A 12,512-nucleotide genomic window follows, 5' to 3' on the forward strand; every position below is an offset into this window, starting at 1 on the left:
TCTCAAGACTATGACAGCTCTGGCATCCTCAGTTCATAGTTCCCAAGGTTGCCCTTGAGATCATCTCCTTTCCCAAGTTGAAAGAAGCAAAACCCATAGAGGAACATATGGAAATGTTTTATGTTTATGCCTATAAGTTTTGTATATCACTTCTGATCATATTCTATTAGCTACAATTCAGTCATATGACCAATCTAACCACAAAGGAACTACCTCTCTAGCTCATAGTAGTAGTCTAGCCCATACTGCTAAAACTACAAGGTCTACATCAAAATTTATTTCTGTTTACAAACAGTTTATTGATAGAAAGCATCACAATGGAAAAATGCACTGCCATGCACCCGTCCATTTCATCTTGTGAACCATGGTGTAGTAGCTAATTTAAGGACTTTGGATTCAGAGTTTTCATTTCCCCATGGGAAATTACTTAAACCTGCTATATTTCTCCTTAGGTCTGTTTATAATCTTTGTAAAATGACTTATTTGGCATCAAATAAGCCTGCAGTTAAATCCTGGCTGTGGCATTGACTGCCAGGAGGTTTGGGAGATGTAGTACTTTTAAAAAATACTCCCAAAGTGTTCAAGTGAAATTTTTTTCTATCAAAAGGTAGGGTTTATGTTTTTCTCCTTGAATCTAGGCCCTGTGATTGATTGACTGAAAGAGTGTGGAGGAAGTGATGCTATACCAGTTTCTGGCACAGGCTTTATTGAACTGGCAGCCTCCATTTTTTGTCTCTTAAGATGCTTACTCACAAAATCCAGCTGGCATGCTATGAAGAAGCCCAATAAGTCCTTGAAGAAACCCATGTGGAGAGAAACAGCTGGTCGTGGTCTGCATTGCTGGCCATGTGGGTGAGCCACATTGAAAGTGATTCCTGCAAGTCCCTGTTGTATGCCTCCCTGGATATCTGGTGGATCCAAGAAGGGCTGTCTCAGCCAAACTCTATTTGTGAGCAGATAAATGACAGGTATTGTTTAAAGCAAGTAAGTTTTGAGATGGTTTGCTTCAGAGCAATAGATTACTAGAACAATACAACAGAGTTTTGTTTATTCTGTAGGAAGAGCTACCACTAGATTGTTGGCCAATTTCAGAAGAATTTCTATGCCTTATATGAATGTTACAAAATTATTTTGCTTAAAATTCAGCCTATTCAAAATTTTATAAATTTCAATCAGCTTCCTCACTAGACTTCATTAATAAAATAAATTATAATATTTATTGTTTATTGAATTAATCTGTACTATACACCTCATGGGAGCATTTCTGGTTTTCTAATTTGATTTTATAATAATTATATTAATATATTATTATATCTTTTTAAATTACTGATAAGAAAACTTAGGCTTAGGGAACCTACCTAGCAGTTAGCATCACCTGGATAGGCACACTGATGAGTGAACGCTTAAGCCAATCAATATCCTCCCTCCTGTTTCATGCTACTTTTTATGTACATTATCTGATAAATAATAATTAAAAATCAATCATGACAGCAATGACTGAATAGGCTAAGAAAAGGAAATAGCTTGAATAAGACTTTATTGACAAAGTTAGCCAAGTAGTGGAGTGGGCAGAGCTTTCTAGACAGACAAAACAGTATAAGCAAAGGCTCTGAGGCATGCCATTTGCTTTGCCAGGGAGCTGCATGTATTTTAGTATTATTGGGATTTTGAGTTTCTAGAAGAGAAAATGTGCAAATGTCTCAGGATCCTCAGAGAGTATGTGAAGGGTGGACTGGACTACCTAAGAGTGCTGGGACTACTATAGTGATAGTTAACGAAAGAGTACTTGGAAAGCTGCAGCGTTTGACGTCATGCAGGTGACATGATTATCTCTTTTACGTGTTTCTCCATTCCTCCAACTATAAACTCCTCAAGGATAACAAACCAAACTGATGGTTCTGTGTACAGGTCCCATTTGTAATGAATTTTTTAATACAGAAAGATGTTCAAATATATTCTCTCAATGAGTGAATTTTCACTTAAACATTCTAATTTTAATAAAATGTTTTCCAGGATTACTTTAATATATATCTCCCATTCTCTTGGAATTTTTGTGAGACAATGGATTATTTCAGGACCAGTTGAATTTAATAGGCTTATTATACTTTGACCAGTTTTTTTACGAGTAAACAATCTGTCAGTATAGGAGTAATTCATATTAAATCCCGTGTAATTTATGTATAGATGGTTTGGGTTTTGTTCATTTGTTTGACCTTTTACTTGTTGATAGGTAGGTAGGTAGGTAGGTAGATAGATAGATAGATAGATAGATAGATAGATAGATAGATAGATTTAATGTAAGATGCAGGCTCATGAGATTATGGAGGCTGAGAAGTTCTACAGTCTGTAGGCTGGAGAAGCAGAAAAGCTAGCAGTATAATTAAAAGCCCTAAGAGTTGGCCGGGCACAGTGGCTTACGCCTGTAATCCCAGCACTTTGGGAGGCCAAGGCGGGAGGATCACGAGGTCAGGAGATCGAGATCATCATGGCTAACATGGTGAAATCCCGTCTCTACTAAAAAATACAAAAAAAAATTAGCCAGACCTGGTGGCAGGTGCTTGTAGTCCCAGCTACTCGGGAGGCTGAGGCAGGAGAATGGCCTGAACCCGGGAGACAGAGCTTTCAGTGAGCCGAGATTGTGCCACTGCACTCCAGCCCGGGTAACACAGCGAGACTCCATCTCAAAAAAAAAAAAAAAAATCCCTAAGAGTTAGAGAGCTAGTGGTATAGATTTCAGTTTGTTCAGTTTGTCTGAGGACCTGAGAACAAGACCACTATAGATCACTTCAGATTGATGTCACAGCTCAAGCACTCAAGAGAGTTAATTCAACCTTCTATAATTCTGTTCTATGCAGGCACTCAAGGGGTTGGATAACACCCACCCACATTAGGGAGGGCTACTGACTTTACTCAGTCTATCAATTGAAATGCTAACCTCTTCCAGAAACCTTCACAGACACACCCAGAAATAATGTTTAACCAGAAATCTGGCATCCAGATATAGCCCAGAGATAGACCAGTCAAGTTGACACATAAAATTAACTGTTATATCCATATATGCTAGATCTATGATAATAAGTAGATCAAGAGCTGAATTAGGATGAAGAAGACCTGAGTCACAGCTATGACCTCTGTTCCTCTGATAAGTTTTTCATCATGAAAATGATCATCATTTTCTCAGCCCTGGCTATATCAGGATTTTATTGTGAGAATCAATACTATCACTTTACTATTTCAGTAATAACTATAGAAGTAGCAGCAGTAGCAAAAACATTAATATTCATGACCAACATAACAACTCCACTATATCCAATATCATCTTTTACTGGGGACTTGCCAGATGCCAGACACTACAGCCAGACTTTAGTTACATTACATCATTTAATTTAGAGTAACCAATGAGACATGCTCTATTATCTTCGTTCCATTATCTTTCTTATTTACACACTTTTCTTGGCATAAGAGTAGCTTTTGATATAATAATGAAATCAGGCAGGCAACAATACATGGTGCAACATGATCTTTACTGCATAAATGTAAAATGCAACCAAGGAATAAAACCAGAAAAAAAAATATGACTCTCAAATCAAAGTGGCTTAAACATTTTATCTCTATATTCGGTCTCTCCCATGCCATGGCCAGACTTCTTTTTAATTCAAGTAAGGTTGCCAGATTCAGCGAATAAAACTAGAGACTACACAATTAAATTTAAGTTTCAGCAAAACATCAAATATTTAAAAATATAAACATATACCACCTATTGCATGGAACATACATAAGCTAAAAATTATTTGCTGTTTATCTGCATTTAATTTAGTTTGATATGCTGTATTTTCTCTGGCAACGCAATTTCCAACAGCATCTTAAGGGTATGGTATATATGGAATTTAAAAGTACAGACTTTGAAGCTGGGCTCAAACTTCACCTCTGACATTGTGTTGCTTATACAAAATCTGATTCCCTTCTCTGTTTGAATTTCTTATCTTAAACTAGGGGAAACATAGTACCTACCCAATAAAGTTTTGGGAAAAATTAAATGGGTTAAAACAGAAGCTTTACTATAGTACCTAAGGTAATGTAAAAAGAATGGTATTTTAGTAATTTTCTGTAGCAGCGGACTTCTCACAATGATTTGTAATTGTTCATTTATCTTTGTTTCCTACATACCAAGAGATATTTGAGAATGCAGCATATCTTTTTTTAATACTATAACTAAATTTATAGCATTATTCTTGATACATGACATATATTCAACAGCTATGACCTCTGTTCCTCTGATAAGTCAGAATCTATTCCTCTGATACTTGAATACAACAAATATCTGTTGAATAAATATATCTTTAGTAGATTTCTAAGTTACATCTGATACCTTATTCTGTTTCATAGTGCACTGTTCATTCGTCTAAAATGTAAACTTATAGTCCCTACCTGAAACCATCTTATGGATATCCTATTAGGAGAGATTAGATGATCTGTACTAACAAAATGAAGCTCTATTTCCTTTCTTATAAAATTTAGGGGGCAGAAGGCCAGAATACCTACTTCATAGAGAAGACCAAAGAGCCTTAAGTGCCAGGGTAAGACACAGAGTGGGATGGCTCTTCCATGAACATACTTCTCTGAATATTATCTCCTGTTTTAGTTGCCACTTTGTCTTTCATGGTTAGGGTTGCTCTGGGTCACCCTTCCTAAGACGGCCACTTCACAGGCAGCCTCACATATCTGAATCCCAATGCTCTTGGACTCACGCTAATGTTCTGCTCTGGATGAAGCTTTTTTTAAAAAATTATTATTTATTTATTTAATTTTCCCAAACATTATCTGTCAACCAACTACTTAAAGTTTAATTGGAATGAAACTAAAGTGGGGATTTTCAGTCTTAGTTGTAATTTATAACTGCTTCAACTATTCTTCCAATATACCTGGAGAGCTTTCTAAGGTTGCTGATGCTTCACAGAAGACTTGACAGTCACTCTAGTTACAAGCAATTCTGTTTGTTCACTCAGAGTTTCTCATTCTCATTTCAATGTTTCCAAAAAAAAAAAAAAAAGAAAAGAAAATCACTGGAAACAAGGCTGTGGTTTCTATTTCTTATATTGTTATGTAATACAAAGGTAAGACTGAATGCAACTACCATTTATTGTTTGCCAGGAGGGGTCAAGCATATGCTAACATACACCTTTTATTTCAATTCCCGCTTCATGCCTGCAGTATAGATATTATTTTCCCATTTTATGTACCAGGAAAGGTAAAGTGGCTTACCCAAAGACACAGTCCTGCTAAGTGGCAGAGGTAAAATCAAAATCCACATCTGTTTTCTTTGCACAGTATGAGGTTTTAAGGACAGTGTGCTTTAGGAGAATGAGTTCAACTCTAGGTTCTGCTTTTAAATAACTGTGAACACTGGATCAATGCAATCAATTTAATTCATTTTAGTTCAATTCTACATTTACTGAATACCTGCTTTATATAAGACTGTGCAAGACACCACAAGAAATAAAAGTTGAAAAGGAAATGGTGTAAGTTTTCATCAAATTAAGAACACAGTAAAAAAGATTAGCTATACATGCAAAAGCTGCACTAAAAAACAAGATATGACAAGTCCTGTAAAATAGCATAAATTGGTTACAGACAGAAAAAAAGAAAAGTTGCCAGAGAAGATCAAGAAAAGGAAAATTTGAGCAAGTCACTCAAGGCAAGGGAGTATTAATAGTCAATTTTGAATGTCAACTTGACTGGGCTAAAGAATGTCCAGATAGCTACTAAAACATTATTTCCGGGTGTGTCTATGAGGGTGTTTGTGGAAGAGATTAAAATTTGAATTGGTAAACAAGTAAAGAAGATCTCCCTCACCAATGAGGTTGGGAAGCATCCAATTCTTTGAGGGTCTAAATAGAACAGAAAGGCAGAGGAAGAGCAAATTTCCTTTCTGTTTGAGTGGGTGCATCCATCTTCTCCTATCCTGGAACACTGTTCTTCTTTGTTCTTGGGCCTTTGAACTAGAACTAAATTACCCCACTAGCTTTCCTGGTTCTCCAGTTTAAAGATGTCAGATCATGAGACTTCTCAGCCTCTGTAATCACGTGAGCCAACTGTTGTAGTTCCAAAAATAACTATTTCTCTCTCTCTCTCTCTCTCTCTCTGTGTGTGTGTGTGTGTGTGTCTCATACTGGTTCTGTTTCTCTAGAGAATCCTGAGCAATACAGCAGTTTCTCTTAGAGCTTGGGAGACAGCACTCTTGAATTAGAATGTCCTGAACTCATCCTAGCTTTACAGCTATTATGAATGTTAGCAAAGTGCTTAACCTCTTGCAGCCTTGATTTCTTCACTGTCAAAAAGGGATAAAAATATTTTCACCTAATAAGTTTTCTGTGGTTGTGAGAAGTAGATACGCTAGACAGCATTTGTCAAAGTACCTAGCATACCTGCTGACACAAAGTAAGCAAACACTCAAAAAAGATTAAAATTTAAGACAAAAGAATTAATATTTTTATAAGCAGCATGGAGGATGGGAGGCCACAATCAAAATCTCCAGGGACAAAATGAGTACAAACATAGAAGGCAAAAAAAAAAAAAAAGGAAGAAATATGTTTGTGAAACAGAATATAATTGATGGTAGGATGTAAGCTGATTTGAAAGGGAGGGAGTAGAATGCAGAGTGTCAGGCTGATGGTGTGAGAATAATCGAAGTGAGGTATGACAGGTGGCCCTGATATGGTACTGCTCACGGAGGCTGGATTAACTGGGCGGGAGCAGAGTTGGCCAAAGGAGAACTGGCAGATCTTGGCAACTCTTGAGTTATGGTCTGGAAAGGGATGGGCTAACTCTAATCTTATGTTTTTGCCTTCTGTGTAATAGCATCCTTCAAAGAGAAAGAAAAAACAAACAAACAAAAAGATAAAGGTTTTTATTTTAAAAAATATATGTATATATACATATATATCTTCGGTTTGGTGCAAAGTAAACTTCAGTTGATGAATGTGGAGCTTGAGAAGGAGTTTTGTTATAGCAAATCTAACAGTGGGTTGAGTGTTCAACTTGTTCTGAATTCTATAATTATATGTTCTTTATAATCCTCACAACATACTCTAAAATAGAAATCATAAGGATTATTATTTTGGAAATGAAAAAACTGAAGTTTCAGGGGTTTTAGTAACTTATCTAAAGTCATGAAGCTACAGTGTGGCTAAGCAAGAATTCACACATAGGCCTAATTTCAGCATCCATGCTTTTATCTAGTATACAAGTACTGTCTCTCTTGAAAACAATCAATCCAAATAAGTTAAATCCATTGTAACATCTTAGTGTATGATGGTAAAAACAATCTAGATAATGATACAAAGTGATATCTTCAGTAAATTATTAATTACTGTAAAATGTCTTTGTTTTACTAGTAGTAGTTTTGCTAATAAGTATTAATCTCTAACAGACAGTTCACACTTAACCAATCCATTTGATAATCAGTTCATTTATTATAGAGCCTTAACACAGTTATTATGTAGCTCTTTAAGGGTCTGAACTAAGAGAACAGCATTTTCAAAGCTGGGGTTTATAACAAGAGAAGATCATAGAATTGAGGACAGTTGATCTCTACACATAAGGGAATAATGAGTTTTTTTTAATCTAAGAGAACTGGAAAGTCTGCTTTTTGAAAGGGTTCCTTGGCAATATAGATATTACCTCAGTTTTACAGATGAGGAGAAGGTTCTGTGGTCCTTTTCAAAAGCACATAGAATAAGTGTTGGAACCGAGATTTAAATTTGGAAGTGTTTTATTTCCATCCTAGAACTAGAGACGGATCATGAAGAATTGACAAGAATTGACAAGATGGAACAATTGAGCTCATTTGGGTAAAACTATTATATAAGCTCGAGTAAGAAAGCTCAGTAGGATTTTAGTCAGACAAAAGAAGGGAGTAGAAGGAATTTCAGACCAAAATGACCAGTTATCAAGGCATGCTGGTACTAAATGGTGTGTATTGAGAACAGGGGGCATTCCATTTGTCTGTAGCATGGGATTTGAGGAGATGGAGGGCAGAAGAAGGGCTACATTGTGAATAAGCTGAAATTTCAAACTAAAGGTTTTGAATTTTATTTTGGTGATGAGTAGGAAAAAGTTAAGTGACAGAAGTAGATGAATTCTAAAATTCTTAAACTGTATGTCTATAAAGGAGGCATAGTGTAAAAGTTGACAGGCATATGATATATACAGAAATATGCTGATTCTCCTTTTCTATTTCCAAGACTGACACAAGTAAAAGTAAAGCCATCATACAAGAGTGCATTAGTGAAAACATCACTGCCTGTCAAAACATTTAGAAGAAGGAAAGAAGATATTTTTAGTCTGTGATTGTAATAGAATAGCTGTGAAACAGTTTGATATTCTAGTCTAACAACTTTATAAAGCCACAACAATGACTACTTTTATCTTCCTCATCAAAGATGACGCACTTTTAATGCTCAAACTATGGCCAAGAACTTGGTCGGTTTCCAAGTTAGCAAACAGAACTAATGGATTTGAGCCCATAGAGTGGCTATCCTAAGAAACTTTCCAAGGTGAAGTGATATTTATTATAATAAAAAGGAAACTATGGTAACTAGGCATAAAAAATTAAAATAAGTAAGCAGTAATCTAAAAGGCACTTATATTGATAACGGTTGATATATAAATGTAGCATTCTTGGGGTAGCTCCTGGAACAGATTCAAACACTCTAAAATATGTGTGTCCTCTGGTGTGAAAGAGCTCTTGTACACACTGCAGCATTATCACATGAGCACTAATAGGACTGGAAATTACACAGTATGTCCTAGAAAGATTGCCTACTAATCCAGTGACTTTCAGTTGAAAGTATGGAGGTAGGAAAAAAAATAGAGAACAATTCAGAGAGCTAATGCCATGAAACTAGAGAACCAGTAAATAGTAATGTTAAACAGATAATAGATTTCCTGGATTGAAGACTCTTCAGGTTAGAATATTTTAATTTTCAAATTAGTAATCAACACACATTAAAGGTAGAATACTGATTTCATTTGTTTAATACGATAGAAGCAATGAATGCAGAAATCATAAAGAAATTTTTATACTCTATATAGAACCATCATTTTTTATCTTTGCTGCATCAAACTCTACCCATCTTTTTTTTTTTCCAAGAAGATAAAGTATAATTAATGTATCCAAGAGTTATTCCCTGGTATAAAGCCCTGTCTTCAATGCCATCCAATCCAAGTGAGGAAAACAAGGAGAGGTGGGTTAGAGGAAAGAATGTCGGTAAGGAGAAAACCAGCAATTCCTGCCACACTTTGTATAACCTGATATTGGTCAGCCTTTGGAAATGACATCTTAAAGTTGTGGATTCTGGCAGTCACCCTGTTCTTGATTAAAATATAACATCTCAATTATCTAACTGTCTTTTCACCAACTGCACTAAGTTCTGCAATAATAGGGACACTATTTAACCACCTCAGCACTTCTGGTAAGAAAGCAGCTACTGGCTGGTCTCTTATTGGGAGACTGTTTTTTTTTTTTTTTTTTCCTTCTGAATCTCAACACAATTTCCTTCACTCTTCTACCTTAAATTTGCTAGCATTAAAATAATGTATAGCATCTCTGCAAAATGGATATTTATAAGATTCATACCCCTCTCCTTAATGTCACTTCACTGAATATAACAATAAGCCTCTGTTTCTTTTTTAAAAATATGTTAACAATAGTAATAGCAGCAGACCATGTTCTGAGTGCTTACCTTGAGCCAAGTATTATGCCGAGAGCTTTTGCATATCCATTTAATCCTCACAAAAGTTCTCTGGGGTATCATGGTCATTCTAACAGCTGGGGAATCAGGTAAAGATATGAGTAACTGTCCCATGATTTTATAGTTATTCCTAATGGGTTGGGATTTAGCCTAATATCATTAGATATCAAAGACCTTTCTTTTAACCAGTGATTTCCAAATTTCTGTCTCTTTGAACATTGATTCCTTAGGTTGCTCCACAAAAATAAATAAATAAATAAATAAGTGATCTGAGATCAAATAAATTTAATAAACACTGCATATTATGTTTTTCCCTTGGAGACTTAAAATGCATATTAGGGCAATAAAAGTTCTAAAAAGGCATACAGTCAAGAAACCAGTTTAATTTTGATTATCTATAAATTTTCCTAATTTATTTGAGCATGGAAAAGCATGTATTCTCTATAAATTATCTTATACATCACCCACTTTGGAAAATATTGCCATGCTTTTTTCTCTTGAGTCAATAATTATAAGTCTCTTTCACTTCCCATTGTCTACTTTTTTACCTGTATATAAGACTTGCTTAATTACTCTACCTTCTAAAGCCTATCTTAATGGAAGTGGTGCCACCCTTTTTTGACCAGAAAGCTCCTATTGATAGATGAGTAAAGCTGTAACTAAACAATAATCTTATCTCCTTACACTCCTCCCTTTCTTTATCATCTTCTCTCCATCCCCTGTCTTGGACCCTACTAATTTTGACTGGATCTTGAAGTTATAGCTAAGACATGGTCTGCACTAGAAGGTCTCCCAGAAACACACTACCCATCAGGTTGAATGAGAATCTTATCTCCTATGGTACTATGGTACATAGTTCTGAATGGTATGTGGCTTTTAATTCAGTTCTTGAACACATCAGTATCTGCTACAAAGAAATGTGTAGAATAAGGAGCATGGAATCACAAAATTCATAGACTTCATGGAGGCAATGAATCTAACATAAATTTTACACTCTCAAATAACTACTCTGGCAGATCAAACCCCTTTATTTCTTGAAAAGGTATTTACAAATTAAAATTAAAGCTCTTCACATTGGCCTTTGAGACTGTTAGCAATATGTATCCTATCAACTGTTGTGGCTTTACTTAGATTTGTAATTCTTTTTTTTCCAGCTCAAGTCTTTTCATTCTTTTTCTACACATGCAGCACAAATATTAGAATGAACATAGGGACAGGAAGAATACCATTAAGCAAAAAAGCGAACACTACCAAGTTAATTTGCTATCTTATGCCTCATTTTCCCCATCTATAGCCTAAACAAAAAGTAACATTCACAATTGTTATTGTTGTGAAATCACCTGGCACCTAATTAGTGTTTAGTCAACGTTAGCATTCTTTTCAATGTCAAAACCTTTATTCATGCCCTTCTTGCCATCTGAACCATAATTTGCTAAGACTCTGAAAGTTTAAGGTTGTTATGAGCTTATTTATAAAGCTTGCCTTTAAAGCCAAACAGAGTGAAACGATAGAAAGGATATAGTATTTGCAATCCGACAAACCTAGACCTGAACTCTTGCCATCTCCACTTCTTGACTATGTGACTGTAAGTTATTTAACCTCCCAAAAGTTCAGTTTTCCTATCTCTAAAGTCAGGGGTACAACATCTACCTCATGAGGTTACATCAGGCATTAACTGGAATAGCAAAAAAGAAATGTCTAGTATTGTGCTACTGTTAATCTCTATCATTTCATGCAGCATTTAACCATAGCATTATTTCTTGACAAATGTAGTGACTGGGTAAGAACATGTTTCTTCCAGTTAATGCTAGATATTAAACTGAAGGAAATCTACCAGGGTGTGCTAGAAGCTGCTAAGATTTACCAGAATTGATTTTAGCTCTTCCATGTAGGTTTGGGGAGTGCTGCAGTCAGGAGGGACAGAAGAATGTGCAAATGGAAACAGATGAATATTCCAGGCTTCCAGGGTTCATGCAACCCAATCATCAAACTCATATTCCCAGAGCAAGGCTACTTATCCCTGTTAAGCTTGGCAGAGGAACAAAGAATACATGAGCTATCTGTGCCACAGAATTAGAGACTGAAGCCTGGAATTAAATCAAAGATGGCATTTTGCCCTTCCCCTTGGTAGTGAAGCTATGTACTTGTGTAATGTCTTGTTTCTTCCAAATTTCAGAATGCATTTCTGAGAGTAGGGACATGGGAAGAACCTTTTCACTCAATGGATAAGTTACTGTACCTGATGCTTCAGTTTTTCTACTTGCTGCTAAAGCTTCACTTTTTCAATCCATCCAGCAAGTATCATTCTAGATTGACCTTCTTCAGTTTCCTTTATCATGATGTTCACGAACTGATTTATATCACACCAATACTGATTGGCCCAGATTCCAAAACCATATATAATGACCCTGATATTTTTATTAGCATATTTTCTAATTTCCAGACTTCTTATTTATATCAATACTCAGAAGAACTGTAAATTGTTCCTCTTGTAATAAGTTTCTGTTCTAAAAATAATAAAAGAGCTTACCGATGCCATGAACAACTGCTTCAAGTAAAAACAACATAAGCCATAGGCACAATTCCTGTATAATCTATTGGTTTTTTGTTTGTTTGTTTTGTTTTGTTTTTTGTTTTCTGAGATGGAGCCTTGCTCTGTTACCCGAGCTGGAATACAGTGGCATGATCTTGGCTCACTGCAACCTCCACCTCCCTGATTCAAGTGATTCTTCTGCCTCAGCCTCCTGAGTAGCTGGGGTT

The 12,512-nt window shown here is 35.7% G+C and overlaps 1 long non-coding RNA gene across 1 annotated transcript; it reads right to left on the reverse strand.

Annotated features, from left to right (window-relative positions):
- Positions 1-285: 285 nt before the first annotated feature.
- LOC144334526 (uncharacterized) lies at positions 286-12,062 on the reverse strand. Its single transcript, XR_013404495.1, has 3 exons — positions 11,235-12,062; positions 9,744-9,829; positions 286-908 (listed from the first exon to the last, which is right to left on the reverse strand). It is a non-coding gene; the product is annotated as an uncharacterized LOC144334526 (long non-coding RNA).
- Positions 12,063-12,512: the final 450 nt, after the last annotated feature.

This window comes from Macaca mulatta, chromosome 14 (genome assembly GCF_049350105.2).
Source record: "Macaca mulatta isolate MMU2019108-1 chromosome 14, T2T-MMU8v2.0, whole genome shotgun sequence".
In the NCBI taxonomy this organism is placed as follows: domain Eukaryota; kingdom Metazoa; phylum Chordata; class Mammalia; order Primates; family Cercopithecidae; genus Macaca; species Macaca mulatta.